At 39.5% G+C, this 20,881-nt stretch overlaps 1 protein-coding gene across 6 annotated transcripts in view; it reads left to right on the top strand.

Moving 5' to 3' along the window:
- PALLD (palladin, cytoskeletal associated protein) overlaps positions 1 to 20,881 on the top strand; it is a 457,931-nt gene that overhangs the window by 165,593 nt on the left and 271,457 nt on the right. Inside the window, exon 1 of one of the 6 annotated variants that reach the window (XM_017507556.2) lies at positions 10,223 to 10,300. The exons of the other annotated variants lie outside the window; for them this stretch is intronic. The gene's annotated coding sequence lies outside the window, so the exon portion shown is untranslated. Of the gene's footprint in view, positions 1 to 10,222; positions 10,301 to 20,881 lie in introns of those variants that run through there. 6 annotated transcript variants of the gene reach the window in all.

Below are 20,881 nucleotides of genomic sequence, written 5' to 3'. Positions count from 1 at the left end.
TGAGAGTGCTGAATTAGTTATATACAACAATCACTTAGAAAATACCTGGCCCATATGTTTGTTGGCTGCATAAATGTCTCCTTTTGAGAAGTTTCTGTTTATATCCTTCACACACATATGTTTATTGTGGCACTGTGCACAATAGCAAAGACCTGGAACCAACCCAAATGCCCATCAGTGATAGACTGAATAAAGAAAATGTGGCACATATACACCATGGAATACTATGCAGCCTTAAAAAAGGATGAGTTCATGTCTTTTGCAGGGACATGGATAAAGCTGGAAACGTCATTCTCAGCAAACTGACATGGAGGAGAAAACCAAACACTGCATGCTGTCACTCATAAGTGGGTGTTGAACAATGAGAACACGTGGACACAGGGAGGGGAACATCATACACTGGGGCCTATCAGGGGGGTGAGGGGCTAGGGGAGGGATAGCATTAGGAGAAATACCTAATGTAGATGACAGAGTAATGGATGCAGCAAACCACCATGGCACGTGTGTACCTATGTAACAAACCTGCACTTTCTGCACATGTAACCCAGAAGTTAAAGTACAATAAAAAATAAATAAATAAAATTTAAAAAAGAAAAGAAAATACCTGGCCCAGAGTGAGCACTCATTTGATGTTAGCTGCCAGTATGATTATTTATTTATCTCTGTGACCTCTTGTAAGCTTATGAAAGGAGCTGTGCAGAGTGAAACCATGGAACAGATTTTCTAGCGCAAGCAGGGCTACTCACAGGGGGCTCGTGGAGTCTGAGTGCTGACCTCGGCCCCATTAGCACCGTTCTCTCACCAGCTCAGGCACGGGGCTATAATGAGGATTATTGAAGTAACATATGGAAAACTCTTAGCGTTAGCTCTTGGGAGAGGAAAAAGGCACTAAATAAATACAAGGAATTATTAAAAACCGGGAGACGACCTCACAGGGATGCTGAACTTTGTATGTTATTTGCTATTCTAAGAAGAAACCAGGGCAAGAAGCCAACTTCATCGCCAGGTGACAAAGTGGTCTCCTGGCTGCTGTTCAAGGGACAGCAGCAGGCAGCGTCACCTCAGCAGATCCCAGGCCATCCACAGCCTCTTCCTGGCTGCAGGCAGTTCAGCTTTCCCATGAAAGAGAAGGCCTGGGTCCTATGCCAGATGCTGTGCCTGCCCGTCCTGCATCTCGTGCCCAAATGCCCCTCCTTTGAGGAGAGCCGAGAGGTGGTATTCTGGGTTAGAACCTACGAAACAGAATACTGATGGTGCATTCCCGCTGGTGCTAGTACAGATAACTTAGGGCCACCAGCAATCTGCTTCCACAGCAGGACTCCAGTCCCGGACTGGGCCAAGCCCGGAGCTTCATTGCCAAGCCTTAACAAGTATGTGGAGAGCACACAGCTCTGTAACTCTGGAGACAGCAGTCCATCAGATTCTACTTACAAGTTTACCACCCACCCCTACAACATTCCTCTCTCCAGAACCAATCCTAATGCTAAAATGAAATACACTTAAAGTGGTCTCCAGGTATCACTTGTGAAATGGTGTATAGGAGGCATCCAAGAATGAATCCAGATCTGGCCCACAGCCACCACACAGCTTGGGGCCTCTGGTTTCCTCTTGATATCAGTGGCATAAGATTAATTGCTATGGCTCCAAGCAATGATTATAGAAACATCCTATTTCTCTTCGCCACAAAATAAAGGATATCTTAGTCATGATGTCTTACATTATAAAGTCTTGGCGGATAAGGATGGTGTCTAAGTCTCATCACTCAAGGATATAGCACTTCATGACATGTACCTTTATTTATACTTTTCTGGTAACAATCTGGTTTTAAAATACTGATGGCTTTACCAAATAATGGTATAAATATGATATCTCAATCCTCAAAACTACCAACAAATTTAAGGTATTTATAACACATACAACCAATACTTATGCATAAATATTACAAAAACATTGCCTACCTATCAATGTGCATAGCAAAAAATAGTTTGAGAAAAAACAAAATTAAAAAGTCCACCACTCAAAAGAAAAAAATAGTTCTCTTTCCTTCTTCAACCAGTTTCACAGATGCTACATTACCCATCAACTATAAAAGGGATCAAACATTTCAGCAGGCTTTTAAAAAAAATTTTTTGAGACAGAGTTTCGCTCTTGTTGCCTAGGCTGGAGTGCAGTGGCGCAATCTCAGCTCACCGCAACCTCCACCTCCGCTGGGATTACAGGCATGCACCACCACATCCAGCTAATTTTTTGTATTTTTGTTTGTTTTTTGGTAGAGATGGGGTTTCTCCATGTTGGTGAGGCTGGCCTTGAACTCCTGACCTCGTGATCCGCCCGACTCCGCCTCCCAAAGTGCTGGTATTACAGGCATGAGCCACCACACCTGGCCTTCAGCAGCCTTTAAACCTAGAAGAAGTCCTAAAAAATGTAAAGCTTAGACAATTAGAATATTTTCTCTGGCATTTAAGATTTTTGAAGTATCTAGTTCTTCAGAAAGGTTAGGCTGACAATCAAGACAACATTGCAAAATATGGAAGATTATTCTCTAGTTCACTTGCTACAATGGAATGTGTTTTTTCTTTAGAGATCAGGATTGATTATTAAAATATTTAAAGAAGATGTTTCTAAGGCTGCCTGGAAGACAAATCATAACAGTTGATCTCAACAATAAGCCTCTGTGTAAAACAACCTCTTAAAAAAGAGGTGGCATGTGGCCGGGTGTGGTGGCTCATGCCTGTAATCCCAGCACTTTGGGAGGCCAAGGCAGGCAAATCACCTGAGGTCAGGAGTTCAAGACCAGCCTGGCCAACAGGGGGAAACCCCCATCTCTACTGAAAATACAAAAATTAGCCAGGTATGGCAGTGCATACCTGTAATCCCAACTACTCCAGAGGCTGATACAGGAGAATTGCTTGAACCCTGGAGGCGGAGGTTGCAGTGAGCTGAGATTGCGCCATTGCACTCCAGCCTGGGTGACAGAGTGAGACTCTGTGTCAAAAAAAAGTAAAAGAATCTAGAACTGGCATGCATATTTAAAAGTAGTTGCAGAGAAAGTCTTGGCAGTTTTTCAGAGCTCCCTTCATGTAATCCCTGTATTACAGTGCACCCCTCAAGTTGAAAAGCTCCCATGTATTTAACATTTTTTTTAAAGAATTAAAGATTTTCTTTATCCAATTTGCAAACGTAAAACAAAGCTGTATCAATTCTCCCTTTTCCGCATCCTTTTTTCCATCCACTAAGATAGTTCTCTGGGGCTGTTGACAGCTTCTGAAGGTGATTTGATGTGCACTCCCTCCTGACTTCTGGTTTATCTGCTTCTTATAAAGAGCTAGTATGCTCCAGAGAGCACTAGAGGCAATTCTTACCCAGCAATCCCAGAAGCAATTTTCTTCTGCTTTTCTTACTCACCAGAGCCCTCCTGGAGTTTCAGACAAAGAAGCTGAGCAGTTTGCAATAGATACTAGAGAGAGGTTCATAATGCAATAGCAGCTTCAAGTTTTTAATCCATCATTGCAAATAGTTGTTTTACAACTTGAGAGAGAAAAAGTAGAAATCTATGGCGTAATGAAGGGGAAAGAAATGGGTCATGTTACTATAGAGATAGACTCAAATTCTGTATTATGTCATAAGTGAAAGCTTTTTTGGTCTATGTGGGTATAAATTAATGAAGAATGATATCAGGGAAGACTGTATAAGTACTTTGCCTGGAGAGTATGAGACCAGCCAGTTAGTCCAATAAATCCGAGGGTTTGGGGAGCCTCTTTTGAGGTAGGTGATGCGTTGCTCATTATTAGAGAATCTCTTGGCATGAGTCCTTTTGCACCCAGCATCTGCTTTCAAGGTCTCTTCATGAATGTTCTTCTTATGTGCTGATATCTTTATTCTTACACAAACTTGGTGGAAGGCACTATTGTTGCACATCATTAAATTTCCTTACTGTATTCGACAACTGCGCTACCTAATGTGCTCCAATCACTCTTGCTGTACTTGGTTTTCTTCCTAACATTTCCCCGTCTGAAATTATTTCATTCACATGGTATAGTTTAGGTGCTTATTATCTCTCTCCCCTGCGCCCATCACCACCGGAGTAAAAGCTGCCTGTGAGTAGACTCCTTGTCATCTTCTATATATTCAAGTTTTCATTTTGTTTCATAACTAGCTTTTCTCTTCTCCCAGCAAGGTTTTCAAGATCCAATCCAAAGACTGTTTAAGGAATGGAGCTCAGACTTCTTTTACTTCTTTTTTTTTTTTTCTTTTTGAGGCAGAGTCTTACTCAGTTGCCAGACTGGAGTGCAGTGGCATGATCTCGGCTCACTGCAACCTCTGCCTCCTGGCTTCAATCGATTCTTCTGCCTTAGCCTCTGGAGTAGAGGCGCCCACCACGACACCCAGCTAATTTTTATTTATTTTTAGTAGAGAATGGGGTTTCACCATGTTGGCCAGGATGGTCTTGATCTCTTGACCTGGTGATCCGCCTGCCCCAGCCTCCCAAAGTGCTGATATTACAGGCATGAGCCACCAAGCCCGTTCTCTTTTCTTCAAGAGTCAATTCATGGATTAAAAGCATCCTGTTCTTGGGACTTTGACTAGCAGAGCCAAGAACTTTCCTACAAGCTATTGCTTGGTTGTTAAGGCAACACAACAGAATACCACCCTGATGTGTCACATTCTACATGTGCTCACTTACAATACAGTGTAATATTTTTCACCTCCTATCTGAAGCAAGATGAGATAATTGCTGGCTGGTGTGAATTTTTTTTTAGCATCTCTTTGCATCAATAGATCTAGTTTTCAGACTATATACTTAAGTTTATAAAACAGTATGCTAACGTTTGTTTTATTTAATCGGATTCTATTTGATTCTTATTAAGACCATGTTTTCAGAAAGCACCCAATGGCCCTCATAATAGCGGAAGCTTCATTAACAAAGGCAAATATTATAAACACACTAATATATAACCCAGGCCTCATGTATGTGCTCTCAAATGGGAAACGTGGAAGACATCAGTTGCATGCATCCCAAGTCAGAGACTTATTTTCTTCATTTGCCTTCTGTGCCTCCCCAGCGATCTCTTCCCTTCCCTTTGGTAAGAAATTATAACAGCCAGCTAGCTTTATTGAGTAACACGCATCAAGCCCACAGCAGAGCTTAGATATGTATTATCTTGTTGAGTCCCCATAACAACCTTATGAGGAAGGTACAAAATAAAAGAAGGATTTAAAAGACCTCCATAGTTAAGGAATGAAGAAATAATAATGCAAGTCTCTCTTTATACAACATAATTGTCCTAAAAGGTATCTATTTCTTTGCATCTTTTAAAATGCACCATAAATGGGATATTCTAATTCATTATGTTTTTCTTTAGGTTTCTCTTTTGTACATTTTAGTAAGTTTAAAATATATAAAAGTGTCCAGGCATGGTGGCTCATACCTATAATCTCAGCACTTTAGGAAACTGAGGTGGGCACCTGAGGTCAGGAGTTTGAGACCAGCCTGGCCAACATGGTCAAACTCCATCTCTATTAGAAGGGCAAAAATTAGCTGGGCACGGTAGTGGGTGCCTGTAATCTCAGCTACTCAGGAGACTAAGGCAGAAGAATTGCTTGAACCCGGGAGGCAGAGGTTGCAGTGAGCTGAGATCACATCACTGCACTCCAGCCTGAGTGACAAGAGTGAGATTCCATCTCAAATAAATAAATAAATACATACGAACATAAATGTAATATTTACATTTGCTTGCAATAAAAATAAATGAAGAATGCTCCAAAATGAAAAGTTAAAGTTCTTCTCTAACCTCTCTCAGCCTCTACCTCTCCTCTCAAGATAAGTTACAACCTTCCAAAAATACATTGTCCAATAAAACCACAGTGGTATAGAATGAAAGTCTGCAGTTAGTCTACAATATGCTTTTGACAGCTGTAGCTAACATTCTTTGTAAAGGCTGCATAGTATTTCATTATGTGGGATACCATAATTGAATTGCCGTTTCCTTTATGATGGACATTTAGGGCAAGTTGGGTGTTTTCCTATTACTCTTTGTGAAAAGTGCTGAAGTGAACATTCTTGTCTTTCCTGTGTCTTTGTGTCCTTTCGTGAGTAAATTAAGCACAACTTCCTAGAAATGAAACTGCTGGGTCAATTGCATATGTATCCTAAATTTTGCCAAATTCTCTTCTTAACAGATTACACTAAATTATATTCCCACATTAGTGGTAGCAATTTTTAATATTATGAATGTTAGCTTGTATTTTAAATGTCTTCATTTTCCTTTTAGATGCTCACATAGCTCCTAACTGGAAAACTGGACCCATCCCCTGCCATCATATCCACCAAGAACCCTGCATACCCTCTGCATATCATATTCATATAACAGTATTACCAAGTACAGTAGTGCTTTCTGAATGTCCCTCTCTTTCATCCTTTAGGGAAAATATGTACAGTCTGATGATATTGTTTGCTAAACACATAAATGTATTTATAGATGGCTTTCTTCTAAAGAGCAAGTGATATGATCCAAACTTTGGAAAACTGGATTCTGCTCACAAGGGGGTTGGAAAGTGCCTTTTCAGGATCTTAATTAAACTTAGCTAATTGTAATTCCAATATTGATGCAAGAAGGCAAAAGGTTCAAGGATGAAGTCAATTTTTCCTGAGGTTAGGAATAAATCTATAAATTCTGGTTATATGAATCGCTAAAGAATTATTGCACAGGGATCAATAAATCACTTCTAAAGCAGTGTTAGAAGGCTGTTTCACCTCAGTATACTAGTTACAATTGCATTATTAGGCTCAGGAGTGTTGGACAAACTGGTTCTTTTAGCTTTTAACATTGCAGTAAATGGCTTGGCAACAGATTTAACATTTTCTAACGTCCAGGATTAACTCTTTTTTTGCTTAAGATCTGGAATGTTCTCAACACAAAGAAATGATAAATGTTTGAGGTGAGGGACATCCCAGTCACTCTGAGTGGATCAGTACCTGTCACCCTCATGCATCAAAATACCACATATACCCTAGAAATGTGAACAGTCACTATGTATCAATTAAACGAATAGCCCAGCCCTACCTCAGACCAATTAAACCAAAATCTCTCAAGATGGAACTCTCTTTTCTTTTTTTTCCCCAAGGTTAGCTCTTTAGTCACTGGCCAGAAAACCTCTAATCCCAGCAGAATTTTAGAGCTATTAAGTACTTTAGTTCTTAGCCACTTAGAAATCATAATTACATAATGATGCTTTACAAGAAGAGGTAGGGGAGGAGAGAAGAATTTCTACTCCTCCTCCTCAGTGACATGAGTGTAGAGAAGAAAAATGAGAGGTTATAACCATACATATCTGCATGTTATGTTTACTTGAACAAAAATACAAATTTTATCTGTCATTGAGAAGAATTGTTTTTGAACAAAAGTGAATAGCTAAAAATAGTGAGTCTGTACAACCAACTGAGAGGCTGGTTTTCCTTTAGTCTTTTTGTATTTTTTTTTTTTTTTTTTTTGAGGGAGTTTCGCTCTTGTTACCCAGGCTGGAGTGCAATGGCGCGATCTCAGCTCGCCGCAACCTCCGCCTCCTGGGTTCAAGCAATTCTCCTGCCTCAGCCTCCCAAGTAGCTGGGACTACAGGTGCGCGCCACCATGCCCAGCTAATTTTTGTATTTTTAGTAGACACGGTGTTTCACCTTGTTAACCAGGATGGTCTCGATCTCTTGACCTCGTGATCTGCCCACCTCGGCCTCCCAAAGTGCTGAGATTGTAGGCATGAGCCACCGCGCCTGGCCTAGTCTTTTTGTATTTGTTTGTTTTGTTTTTGTTTTGGCTTGTCAACACCGAGAGTACCTGATGGGGCAGATGGACGCAGATCGAATGCTCCACACTCTCTTAGGAGGCTAGAGTCTGAGGGTTAAAATGCTGAGGGGCAGATGTTGCTTGAAGCCTCACATACTGCGTTACCATGGCAGAGAGTTACTTGAGCAGTGAAAAGCACTTTTCTGTCCCAACAGATAGGCTTATGTTGGGACATATAGGCCAGTCCCAAGAAGAAATCATGACTTTTCTTCACTCTATAGGTGATAAGCATGAGATTCTTCCCCAAGAAGAATGTTGAAAAGTCAGAAAGGATATAAAAATGGGAGGAAAAGGTGGGATATTCAGGAAACTATCAGAATATGTACATGCAAAAATAAATTTTTCATGGAACTTATTCTTTGGTTAAATAACATTTTAAAAATCTCTTCAAAGCTTTCAAATGGGCCTTTGAAAAAGTAAATTGCAACCACATTGGATTTCTATTTAGCATGGGATTTCCTAACATGAACGTCTTTAAAGTTAGAGGTTCTGCGTCAATGAAATAAGGCTAAAACATGAACCTCGGGAAGAAACACTGGAAACTTCAGTACAAAGGAAGTTACTAATGAATATGATTAAGTTTAGAAAGCTTTCCTTTGAGAGAAAATACTCTAATGTCAGACACTGATTCAGGTTTTTGTGCAAAGAATGAAAGTGCTATTTGAAATATATTTTGTAATGCAAACAGGGCAACATCATAGTATTTTGTGTGTGTGCTGAATCTAAGCTCCATTTAACAGCTGAAGTGTCCCCAGTAAACCATCCTAATTATAAAGCCCCTGGAAATCTCCTGCATTATCTTAATTAAATTAGGCTGATCTAATAAAGGCATCATAATGAAGAGGACTGTGCCTTTCCTTACTATGCAGCATACCAGACATTAGATGATTTGTCCCACTTTCAGGCATCAGTTGTCATGCTTGCTAAAAGAAAAGAAAAATGATAGCACCAGTCATCATAGTCCCTCAAGGAATCATCCATCTAGTTCTTGAATTTTTTTTACAACACCCCCATCAATTATTTCTTCCTCTTCAGAGCATCTAGTGACAGGGAACTCACTATGTCATTTTGATCTATTTCATCTTTGAACATGGGAAGTAGTTTTAGCCATAAGAAACCTCAGGAATTTTTTTAGTTCCTTCAACATGAACCTATCGTAGTACTCAGACAACTATTTTTAAGCTTAATTTCAAACAACCTGGAAAAACAGTGGATCAATGGAACACTAAAGGCTGTAGGGAGACTATGATCATTATTGCCCAAAGGCATTGCAAAAAGGCAGGTGTGTAAATGCCATTTACATATAGGATGGACCTCTCCACCTTTTTCTAGTACAGATTAATTTTTAATTTCCCAACATCTGTAAATTGTCAGAATGGTAAGGTCGTGAGGAAACACTTTCTCCTAATGTACACAGACTTGAAAGCTGTTGACCTGTCTTCCTTATCACAGACAGTTCTTGGGAGCCCCGAGGAGAGAGATGGCTGAGGCACAGATCACATTGTCTGGCTGTTCTGCTATGCACATATTGGGCTCTGATAATTAGAACATTGATCCACAGCACAACCTTTGAGTACGCTGTTCTTTTCCTTTGCAGCAAACATATAGCCATTATCATCAGTTATTGTTTTTATAAGAGGCAGAATCTCACCATGTTGGCCAGGCTGGCTTCAAACTCCTGGGCTCAAGCAATCCTTCAACCTCAGCCCTCTAAGCAGTTGGGACTACACATGGCTCATCAGTGATATTTTTAAATACAAAAAGACACATATTTTTATTTGCTTATGCAAACAGAGTAACTATTATAATTTCCTGCAACCAGTAAATATCATATGCTAAAGCCCTTTTTTCTGATTCCACCTCTTCCCCACCCCACCATGTAATACCTTTAGAGTTGTTTTCTTTGGGGGAGGGAGGGGTGTTATGTGTATCTTTTTTTTTTTTTTTTTTTTTTTTTGCCAAGTCTCTAAGTGCCTCTGAAGCCAATTTTTAAAAGTTGTGCATTGTGAGATCACACTTGCTTTGGGGCATACAGGATGTAAGCACAAAACGATGGACTATAGCCAGGTAGTGAGAGCTCTAATTGTAGTCAGAAAGAAGAACATTTTCATCATGACATAACAAAATCTGTATTTTTCAAAGAAAATGATTTAAATCTGTATCAAGTCATAGCATTAGTTTCCCACTGGGAAAAAAAAAAAAAACTAGTTTATTATTAATAGAATGAGATGCCAGCCTTAGGCAATTTGCTCTGAAAAACCAACTGAAATGAAACATGGCATTTTATTCGTTATTCAAATAGCCAAATAAAACAAGGTGTAATTAGTCCTGACTTCCTGTTCTTGCTCACACACCTGAGGCCCCTCCCACTCTGCTGTAGCTCCGCACACCCAGGCAGGCTTTCAGGGGAAGCAGTGGAGCAGCTTTCTTGGACGACAGCTCATTTGTCTACATATTCAAAAGTATGTATTTGATCAAATGGTTGGGAGGAGGACAGGTATTATTTAGAAAAGTACCTGTGTGACTAGAACAAGAAAAGGAGCTGCAAAGCAGCCTTTGTAGAATGTTTGTTAATCTTTCAGGAACTTGTTTCAAGCAGTGCGTCAGATGTTAAATCTAGGCATATATGTATATGGCTACTTGGGGTGTGTGTGTGTGTGTGTGTGTGTGTAAAAGTGTAATTTCACATTTTTTTAAAATGAAGACATTCACAATTTTAGCCAGAACAGTTGGTACAAGGCCCATACATGCTACCTGCTAAGAATATAATTTCTTCTACCTCTAAGATTTCATTATTAAAAGAATTCTCTCCTCAATGGATACTTCATTTATCACAGCTCTCCTTGGAAAGCTGACCTCTAAATGGGAACTTCCAGAAGGAACACACAATAAGAACGAGGGAAAAGCATTCAGGAAAGAGGGTGGCTTTGAAAGGAGTTAGCTGGGAAAATCTTGAGAAAGAAAGTGAGCCCATTTCTGTACATGCAGTTTTTGCTTGGTGGGCAGTTTACGGTTTAGCTCTGCATGTGCTTACTCCCTGTTGTAGGTACCTGCTTTGTGGTTCTGCAGAGACCACACCAGCCACATTTGAACACCAATAGACTAGACTAGAGCCAGAACTCTGAGAAGGGAGGCTCTTCCTCGGCCTCTGACAGAGTTGCCACCAAATCTGACTGTCCTCCTTGCCCTGAGCAGCTGAATTTGGCTCCGTGGATGAAGCCTCAACCAACTGCATCCTCGCTTGGAGAGTAGATGAAAAAGAAAGAAGCAAAGGCTTTTGAATTCTAAAGTGTCAGCTTTTCCCAAAAGTAGGCTATTTTCCCTTCCTTCTCAATCGCCTCTTCCATTCAGTGTTCTCCTGTCATCTTGTTAGTCATGATTAGACAGATTAAGGCAAGAAACTGGGGGTTTTGCTAATGAACTTGGGGAAATTTTGAAGGACATCTCCTGTGCTTTGACTTTTGGGGAAAGCTCTTCCCTTGTTAAGGAAAAAGTTGCATTGGATGGAATTGTTGGTCAGATGCAAAAAAGAACTGCTGGGCTTTCTAGGAGTCTGTACATGAACTGTTATACGTGGGTTTCTGCAATTCTGTAGAGTTGAAAACATCAACAGGAGCTGCAGCCCTTTTCCCTAGTTTGGCTTTAGTCCTTTTGAGTTTCATAATTCTGAGGTGATCATTGTATTCTAGTGGACAAGTTCCAAAAGCCCAGAAGACTGACAGCATTGTCTGATAAAGCATCTCCCATTTTATCCCCTTTGGAATGTAATCCAAGTTACAACAATAGCTAATAATTACCTGCCATAATTGTAGCAACAAAATAGCTGAATGTGCACCTCTAGCTGATTTATGTATGCAATTTATCATTCTCAAGCTCACCATAATCCATTCTTTCCCCCCAATGCTTTGAAGCTTTGGAAGCATTCAATACAATTTTTCACAATATAGGTGACTTTGAAGTGAGGCTTGTCAGGTCATGCTGACTTACTTTTGTACTCGCATAGAGAATTGGTGAGGATGAATCTTTTATTTTAACTAACAAGTGTAACTTGAGAATTTGTGAATGACTGACAGATGGGTTGGGAACCTTTTTTTCCTTCACATACTGTGAAATGTACTTCTGTCTACTCATGGGAATGAGTCACATTTGCAAAAAGCCATAATGTTCACTGGTACCAAAATGACATTTTTTAGTTTCTCTGGCAATGAGCTATAAGTAGGACAGCTGCCCATCCTAGTTTACCTGAAAGTCATTCTTTATTCCCATAATTATCAATGGTTACCTATTATTTCATTCTCAGAAATGTCCTGGCTTGGGCAATGTATTATATGTTCACCCTGCATATCCACATAGTGCAGGAAAGCCTAGTATTTTCATGTGTCATGGCCAAATGACAGCTTATTTAAAAAAATAGAAAATTATTGGAATTAACAGTCAAAGATACGTGAGAGATTAGAAATCAACATTTCACATTGACTCCTGTGTAAGAAAGCAATACATATGTGTAGACTATTAAAACAGGCATGGCGAATATGTTTCAATTCAGGTGCCAACACTAATTGGTTGGTAGTGGTTGCCCCTAGCATCCATCATTGGAGAAGGACTCTGAAACCAAAGTGGAGACCAGTGGGATATGGGGCTTGCCCTATTACTGATGTCTGTCATAAGCTCTGGAAAAGCTAGTTGTAAAATGTATACCAGGTATTCAATGTCACCACCATAGAGCCAGATGAGGTTTTAGTGATAATCCAACCCAGTGTTTTCAAAATCTGTTCCCAAAACACTGATCCTTCAACATGAATCTCAGAACACATGTTCCATGGTCCAGTAAGATTGAGAGTGATGCCTACCATATTTCTCTCTCGGAAATTCAGTGTATATTGGCACAGAGCTCTAAAAAGTTCTGTTTAACTTTCTTACAGATGTTTAACTTTGTTTAACCCAGTGCTTCGTAAACCTATTTGGCCACAGAAACCTTTTCAATGTTATCTGTCAACTTGCTACAGAACTAGTTTCTTGGTACATAGTTGAGGAAACTCTAGTCCAGCTCATTCCTTGCATTTCACAAATAAGGAAAATCAAGCCCCAAATGAGAGAAAGACTGGACCACAGTCAACTTGGCTGATGTATGGAACTCATTGATATAGGAGATAAGAAGAAATTATTTAGGTAGGTAGTGAGGGTATAGGAGTCCTCGGTAAGGTTTTCCTTTTAATGAAAAGCAGCCCCAAAACTATTTTTTCTAGCAAAGAGCAGCCAGTAAACTCCAGTTAGAGATACAGACAAGCAAGCGCAAAGCTGGCACAGGTGAATGCCAGCAGCTGTGCCAATAGGAACAGGCTAGTTGGGACTAGGCATGCTCAAAATGGCGGCTCTACCTTCCCTTTTCTTTCCCAGCCACATGTACAGTAAGGAGCAGACAGCATGGGCTAGTCAAGTGGGAAGTCCATTTGCATAATAAGATTAGGATGGGGTGGCCAGCCTTCCTGAAATGTCACAGCTGGTCCAGCCAATCTGTGGGTCCTATGTCAATCAAACACAGCCACTTCAAGCATGCCTATAAAAGCCAGTGCACTCCCATTCAGGAGGCCCCTCTCTCAAAAAAGAGAGAGCTGTTCTCCTTGCTGTTTCTGTTGCTTGTTAAACCTTTGCTCCTGAACTCACTCCTTGTGTGTGTCCATGTCTTTTATCTTCTTGGTATTTACTCCAGACAAGGTCACTGCTTTATCAGAACTGCTGACTCCAGATCCTAGCTCCTTTCCACTGTATCACCAATGAGGAAAATATTAGAAGCAATCAAAGATTTTAATAGCTTCAGGCAGCACAGATATTTAGTAGAGTTCACTTATTTTTATAGGTGTTTGTTTCTTTGTTTGTTTTGCTCTGTCGCCCAGACTGGAGTGCAGTGGCACAATCTTGGCTCACTGTAACCTCCACTTCCCAGGTTTGAGTGATTCTCCTGCCTCAGCCTCCAGAGTAGCTGGGATTACAGGCGGCTGCCACCATGCCCAGCTAATTTTTGAACTTCTTTTAGTAGAGATGGGGTTTCACCATGTTGGTCAGGCCAGTCTTGAACTCATGATCTCGTGATCTACCCACCTCAGCCTCCGAAAGTGCTGGGATTACAGGCGTGAGCCCCCACGCCTGACCACCCTGACCTGGTGGTGGGTTTTTTTGTTTGTTTGTTTTGTTTTATTTTGGTTTTTAAGATGGGATCTTGCTTTGTCACTCAGGCTGGAGTGCAGTGGTACAATCATAGCTCACTGCTGCCTCCAATTCCTGGGCTCAAGTGATCCTCCCACCTCAACCTCCCAGTAGCTGGGACTACAGGCACATGCCACTATGCCCAGTTAGTTTTTCTGTAGAGTCACAGTCTTGTCATCTTACCCAGACTGGCCTCTAACTCTTGGGCTGAAGTGATCCTTCCACTTTGGCCTCCTAAAGTGCTGTGATTACCGGCGTGAGCCACCGTACCCAGCTTATATTGTTTTTTAAAGATGGTAAATAAATATCTGTATGTTCCTAGTGTCAGACACTAAGCTACCTCTCATGGTCAAAAAAAAAAAAAAAGGCAAGATAAAATCATTTTCATAGTTTAGTTTTATCTGGGCTGGTCCATTCCTCTATTTTATCCTTTTTCCTCTGGAGATAAAGTGGTTGTTTGAGGAAAGAATTGCTAGACACGAATCTGGTTTTGGTTCAAATTCTATTTTATTATTTCCTGGGCTTTGAATTTCAAGAAATCCTATCTATTTATTGGTCTCTTTTGGGCCATAAGGTTAAAGTACATCTGTTGTCCACACAAATTTAGCTATTGGCCTTCGAGCTAAGCAGTCATGAAATTATAGCCATAGTAAATTTAGACAATGATTAATTTCACTTCAGTCAGCCTGTAAATCCACATGACAGAATAAACATAGTGTGTCATGTGGTTAATGTGAACACATGTAAAAAATTAAGAAATCTTTGGTGACAAGACAAAAAATACTCCATAAATATTAATTGGTGTTTAATTGCGGATGCATGAAATGCAATACTTACAGACGGCCTGACTTGGCATGTAGGCATCAAGAAAACTTATCTTGGGCATCACTTTCAAATTTTGTCTTGGTGGTTCTCCAGGTCATGGCAGACCACTGTCATTCCTTTGAGGGAAAAGAACACCTGGAAAATATAACTATTGCCGAAGCACTTATCTCTCTGGGGTTTTTTTCCTACCCTTTATTTTTGTTATTATACCATTATAGAAACTGGTTGCTTCAGTTTTCTTGAAGCATGGACTTCGTGAAGCCATGTGGTTTCATGTGCTTTGGGAGAAAGAGGCAGCTGGGGGCTAAATTTGCCATCCTGAAATCATCCTTGACATCCCTTTGAAGATAAATGTTTCCAGGAAGTACAAATCAGTGAAGTGGTGAGGGAAAAATGGAGAGACATCTTTCAACATAACCTTGTTTCCCCTTGAGCATAAAGGAATTGATTTGAAGAAGAAAATAAAAACTCAACAGTTTTTAAAGGTTTTTATTTAATAAGCACTTCATTGTTTCTATTAACTGGCTTTTAACATTTACCATCTTGCTTAGCGGAGTTGGAGAACATTACCCAAGATTCATTGATGAAACTTGATAAGTGTTATAAGTCAGATTTGTTTCATTTTAAAAGCCACATGTTTAAAATACAGTGCACAGAGAATTTTCACGATACGTAGTTGTGGTTCAATAAAATAAAGATAGCCAGAAGAAACTGTCACTCATAAAATCTATATTTCCTGCTAAGTGTTAGTATTAAAATAGATATTGCTAGTCAACTTGTAAGCCAAGCGATGCCATGTGTGATTTTTTTTAACATAAACGATTCGTATTCTTTACTAGAAGGTGTATCTTAGACTTTGCAGTGATTTGTTGGTTCCTTTCATTAATCATGAATTTATTCTCATAAAAATCAATACTCATGACCCTATCTTGGAGAATTGGAGTGTTCTGAGCATTCCCAGATGTGTACTGCAGTACCAGTGCACAGTTCTGAACTTCACTGCCAGTTGTCAGGGTCACAAGAGAAACATATCACTAGCCCGCATCAGGGAGGTGAATTTTTAAACATTCTTCCACCACCCAAGGACGGAAGTAATTGGTGGTTTTCAAGGGCAGCCATTGGGTCAGAAGCAGCTGCAGCCCCTTGATTTTAATTATCCTCCTGACTCCTTGATCCCTCACCAAAAAGGCTCTACGACTGTGGACAGATGCAGCCACTTGCCTCTAACAACTGGACTCAGACCAAGTCAGCAGTCACGTTTCACCTCACCTTGAAATGTAGAAAGTGAACAATTAGATATTGAACATTTTAATGTAAAACACCTTCTTGAATTTCAATCCAGCCACATCCTGCTAGTGCCATAATGTGATCCTTGAATTTTTGGCACTATCTCATTTTTAAGCTGAAACATTTGGAAAATCCTTATGGGGAAGGAGGAACCATTATAAACAACAATAATACACACACACATACATGCACACACACATGCATACACACATATACACACACACACATACACATAAACACATGTATACATATTTATTAACGTTTCAAAATCCCACAGAATCGTATAAAGAAATACACCATCTTACAAAACTATAATGTTACAATCCTTTTTCCTCTATGTGCTATAATCCTTTATGAACAAAGGGAAAATTCAAAACTCATGAATATTATCTCCTCTCCAACAAATTGATTGCAACCTGAGTATTATATCCAAAGAAACGTATATAAGTATGAAGCTACAACCAACTTTGAAACATTTCTGAAGGAGTTCAGGTTCTCTGTGATGGAAAAACCTAAGCTCATTAAGTAAAATATATTCATTGTATTTCCTTATGTCTACAATTGGGTTTTCTTTTCTCTTAGCCTCTGCCGCTAGCTTCATGAACTAAGAAACCTGGCTTAGCTGACATCTATGCTCCCAGTCGGTTCCTGCATCATAGTTAAAGTGCAGTTAGTCCTTGATGAATAAATGATTGATGAATGAATGAATGAGTATAACTACATCTTCTAATCCTTTTACATTTTATTTCCAGTTAGTACAAGGTTATTGTCATACCCTGTTCATGGCCTTGAAATCTGACAGCCAGTCCCAACTGGTCTATTCTCATATTAGCAACTCAATTCTTTGGAAGGGGCATGTACCATGCCCACTGATTTTGCAGCATTTAGCTCTCCAGCTTCCTTCAGCTCCTTGTTTGGGTGGCAGTTACATAGCTGTTTAACAGCTGCACCAGAAATTAAAGAGGAAGAATCAGTAAACTTTGTTAAAACATGTATCCATCTACCAATAGATACATGTTTTGGTGAAAGATGAAAGCTAAAAGCATTAAGGTAAATGAAATTTTGGAGACTACTGGGTTTTTTATTGTTTGTGTTCTTCTTTGTAATTGCTATAGATAAATGAGAGTTGCCTATATCTAAAAATATAATGACGGCTACTTTGCAAGGTACTTGTGAAAATAAAATAAGGTCATATTTGCATATAATAGGCATTCAGTAAATATTAATTCTCTTTCCCTTAATCTGAATTTCCATAAGTCCTTAAGAATTATCATTATTCCCAAACACTGTATTATCTTTTCATCCTAATTATGAGATCATAGTTACATATTTTTAATGATTTTATGGCAGGAATGTAAAAATTGGATTGAAGTTGATATTTATCAGAAGTTCAGAATGGGGATGTAGATAGCATTTTTTAAAATATGCTACCTGGATACTGTTCACTAGATAAAAGGCTTCCAGGTATTCAAAATGGAATGAATAAAGGTTCGAGGGAGTCCTCAAGTCAAATTTTGCTTGAGTGGGTTCTCTCTTAGCCGCATTACATGCTTCCACCCAACCTCCTCTCTCAGTCAAACCCCTGTCCACTCTCAGTCCATAGTAATTAAACAGGGATTTCAGGATCTGGAGGAAAGCGAGAATGTATCTCCTAGAAAGATGGCAAATGTGTTTCGTTTCAAACTTCAGCTTTAGTTGCTTTGTAGCCTACACAGCTAGCCTGAGGATTCTGAGATGTTCCATTTCACTGGTGAAGAACATTCTGATGAGTGAGTGACATCTGCCACAGGAAGAAGAGGGATAGTGTCCTCATTTGTGCCATGCATTTACCAAACCTATGCTTCATCCTTATATGCTTCACAGTTTAGCTTGTCAGCCCAGTATCTCTTTCCCTAAGTGACACTAGCAACAAGAATTTAATGTGAGAAAAATTTCAAGAGGTCAAAATGTAACCAGCATATCTCACATTTTCCTCTTTAGAGAATAGTAAATGTTTTGAGTTCTTTGCCAGGAAGCTGGTAGAATTGTGACCTTTGAGAAATTGAACTAAACAAACGTGACTGTAGCACACCTGTCTCATCCAATGTGTGGTGTGTGCCAAAACTTCAAATCTCTAAGATCCTCTTAGTTTAGGCAAGGTCACTCTACTTTAATCAGCTACATAAAAAGTGGACGAGACACATTTCCATTTCTGATATTTGCACTAACTAGATTATTTTGAGTTTAATTGTATGGGTTTTAAATGCACTTCAGTTTGAGTTGCTGAAAGTCTATAAGCCTCTATCCATATACATTTTAAAGCAGAAAGTGTGGCTGATAAAAAACTATCTGTTCAGTTCTTCATCTGTAAGCATATTCTTCTTTGATAAGCTCTGTTATCAAATGTGCCCTGTGTGAAAATGTAGGCTTGATTAGTATTCAGATATGGTGAGGTCAACAGATGAGGAGATGACTGTCATTGGAAAAATACTAGTTTGTTATTTGAAGTTCCCAAGGGGAGGGGTATGCACACCGCAGGGGACTGCAGGGGAAGCTCCAGGATTGGTCAGAAGGCCAGGGAGCAAGGGGCAGCTTTGGAAGGAGCCTTTGTTAGGAACCCTCAGGAAAAGCACAGGTGAGGTGAGGTAAGCAGGTTAGGACTGCCTCTTTTGAACACTTTCAGTGGGTTATCAGGCAAAGGGGCTGTTTCTGGTTGTCTGGTATCTGGCCCTGGGTTGATGAGGAGAGGGAAGCTGTGGCCCTGAGTCTGAGAACCCAGTAGAGCAGGTGCTGAGTGTGTGGGGTCTGGATTGATTGGTTTGCGAATGGAACACATGCTCCCAGAAAGGTCCTTTACATCTCTAGGAACTGACCAGTCCTGGGAGGGGCAGTCCCTCCAGGGTCAGCAATGTCCTAGATGCAAAATTCAATACATGCAAAATTCTGTTCTTTTTCTCTCTGTACTAAAAAAAAAAAAAAATTAACCTCATTCATTTGACTGTTGATCATTTGTCCCTGTCGGATATCATCTGTATTGTTTCCTTATGCCATTCTTTGATATCAAATGCATTTATGCCAATTTTCCCAACTAGAAATCAACTTGATTGTTTAAAAAAATGCAATTTTTAATTTTTAAAATTGATCCACAGAGTATTGCACATAGTTGGTGCTTTAAAATGCTTATTATCAGCCCCACATTACTTTAAAGCATGGGTCTGATGAAAAAGCAAACAATGAAGAAATATGTGCTCTAATAGATTTGTAAAATGCTGCATACATATTACATCTCACTCCTTGATATTTGCAATTCACATTTCCTCACTTGAGGCCCTGGGAAGTCCTGCAGAAAAGAAATTAACATTGTCCCAATCCAACCATTTAGTAAGCGTATTTGACCGTGAAATTTTTTTCTCATTGAGTACCTGCTAACAATCTATGAATATGTTGCAGAATGCTTTTCTGTCATGTTTTCTCCATAGAATTTGTACTTTACAGGATAAGATTGTTATAAACTGAGTGATGATGGTAAGATTAAGGCTAAAGAAAATAGTAAGTGCAAAAAAGTGCTTGAAATATACCTTAATACTGGCAGAACAGTTAAGACAATGAATAGATTTTTTACCTTAATCTAACTTATCTATTTAGTCATATGAAATGGTTCATTATGTAATAAAACTCTTCCACAACTGCATACGGCAAAATGCTTCGTGCGTGTAAACCACTAGGCTGACCTGTTTTTGCTTTTTGTACATGCATATGTTTTGTTCTTCAGCTCAGTGAATAAAATTGAAACATCATCTCAGATTGTAACACAAAGTAGAAGAAATAATTTAGAGAAAAGAATAAATTTGCCCAATAAGGTATAATTGAAATAGTTAACATGACCCATGCATATTGCTTTCGGAGACAGCAACTGTCAACCAGGGAAAGTCAGTTATTGACGTAAGTGCCTGTCAGGTGACTAGTTCAATGGTTTGAAAATGTGGTAACATAGGGTGTGACCCAAGAGGAGGAGAATAAAACGTGCAAATATTTGGATGACAGGCTCTCCCTAGAAACAGAAAGGGCAGCATAGTTTCCGGCCAATATTTAGGTCAATGTGTGTTTGATCTGTGATTGGAATCATTTGCATATCGGAACTAGCAATGGCAGAGCAAAAAGGCTCAACTGTGACTTTAGGAAAGTCATCTAGCTTCCTCATCTGTACGAGGAGATGAAACTTTAAGGTTGTTTTGTTAAATGGAAGAGTATATTTAATGATTATGTTTAAAATATTTCATGAAATGATGTAGAAAATTCATTGATGAAGGGTGCAACTAATTAATGGCTTTGCCTAATTGAAATATACTAGGATACAATCATGTTTCTGCTATCATAGGCCCACGCTGGACCTTTAAAGGTATAGATGGATTTGGCACCTTGTCTTTGTCACAACCATGGTACTTAACTTTCCATGTTATACTGAAATTAGCGCTTGATGGGCCTTTCTATCCTATTGGAATGTAAGTTTTTCCAGAGTAGCAGCCTGGTCTTATATTAACTTACTCTGTAGGTTTTAGCACAATGTTTGACACATTAATGTATTAAGTATGCCTTTTAATTTTCAGTAATTCTACTGCTTTGGCATGCAATGGACCAGAGATACAATATACATTTTTTTTTAAAGTGGTTGCTATGTTAAACAAGTGAGCAACCTAGATGGAGAGCCAAGACTCTATAAGGCAGGTCATTCTGGTCCAGAACATATC

Source organism: Cebus imitator, unplaced genomic scaffold (assembly GCF_001604975.1).
Source record: "Cebus imitator isolate Cc_AM_T3 unplaced genomic scaffold, Cebus_imitator-1.0 Scaffold378, whole genome shotgun sequence".
NCBI lineage: Eukaryota > Metazoa > Chordata > Mammalia > Primates > Cebidae > Cebus > Cebus imitator.
Note: the sequence above shows the minus strand (reverse complement) of the source record. Positions and strands in the feature narration are given on the sequence as shown.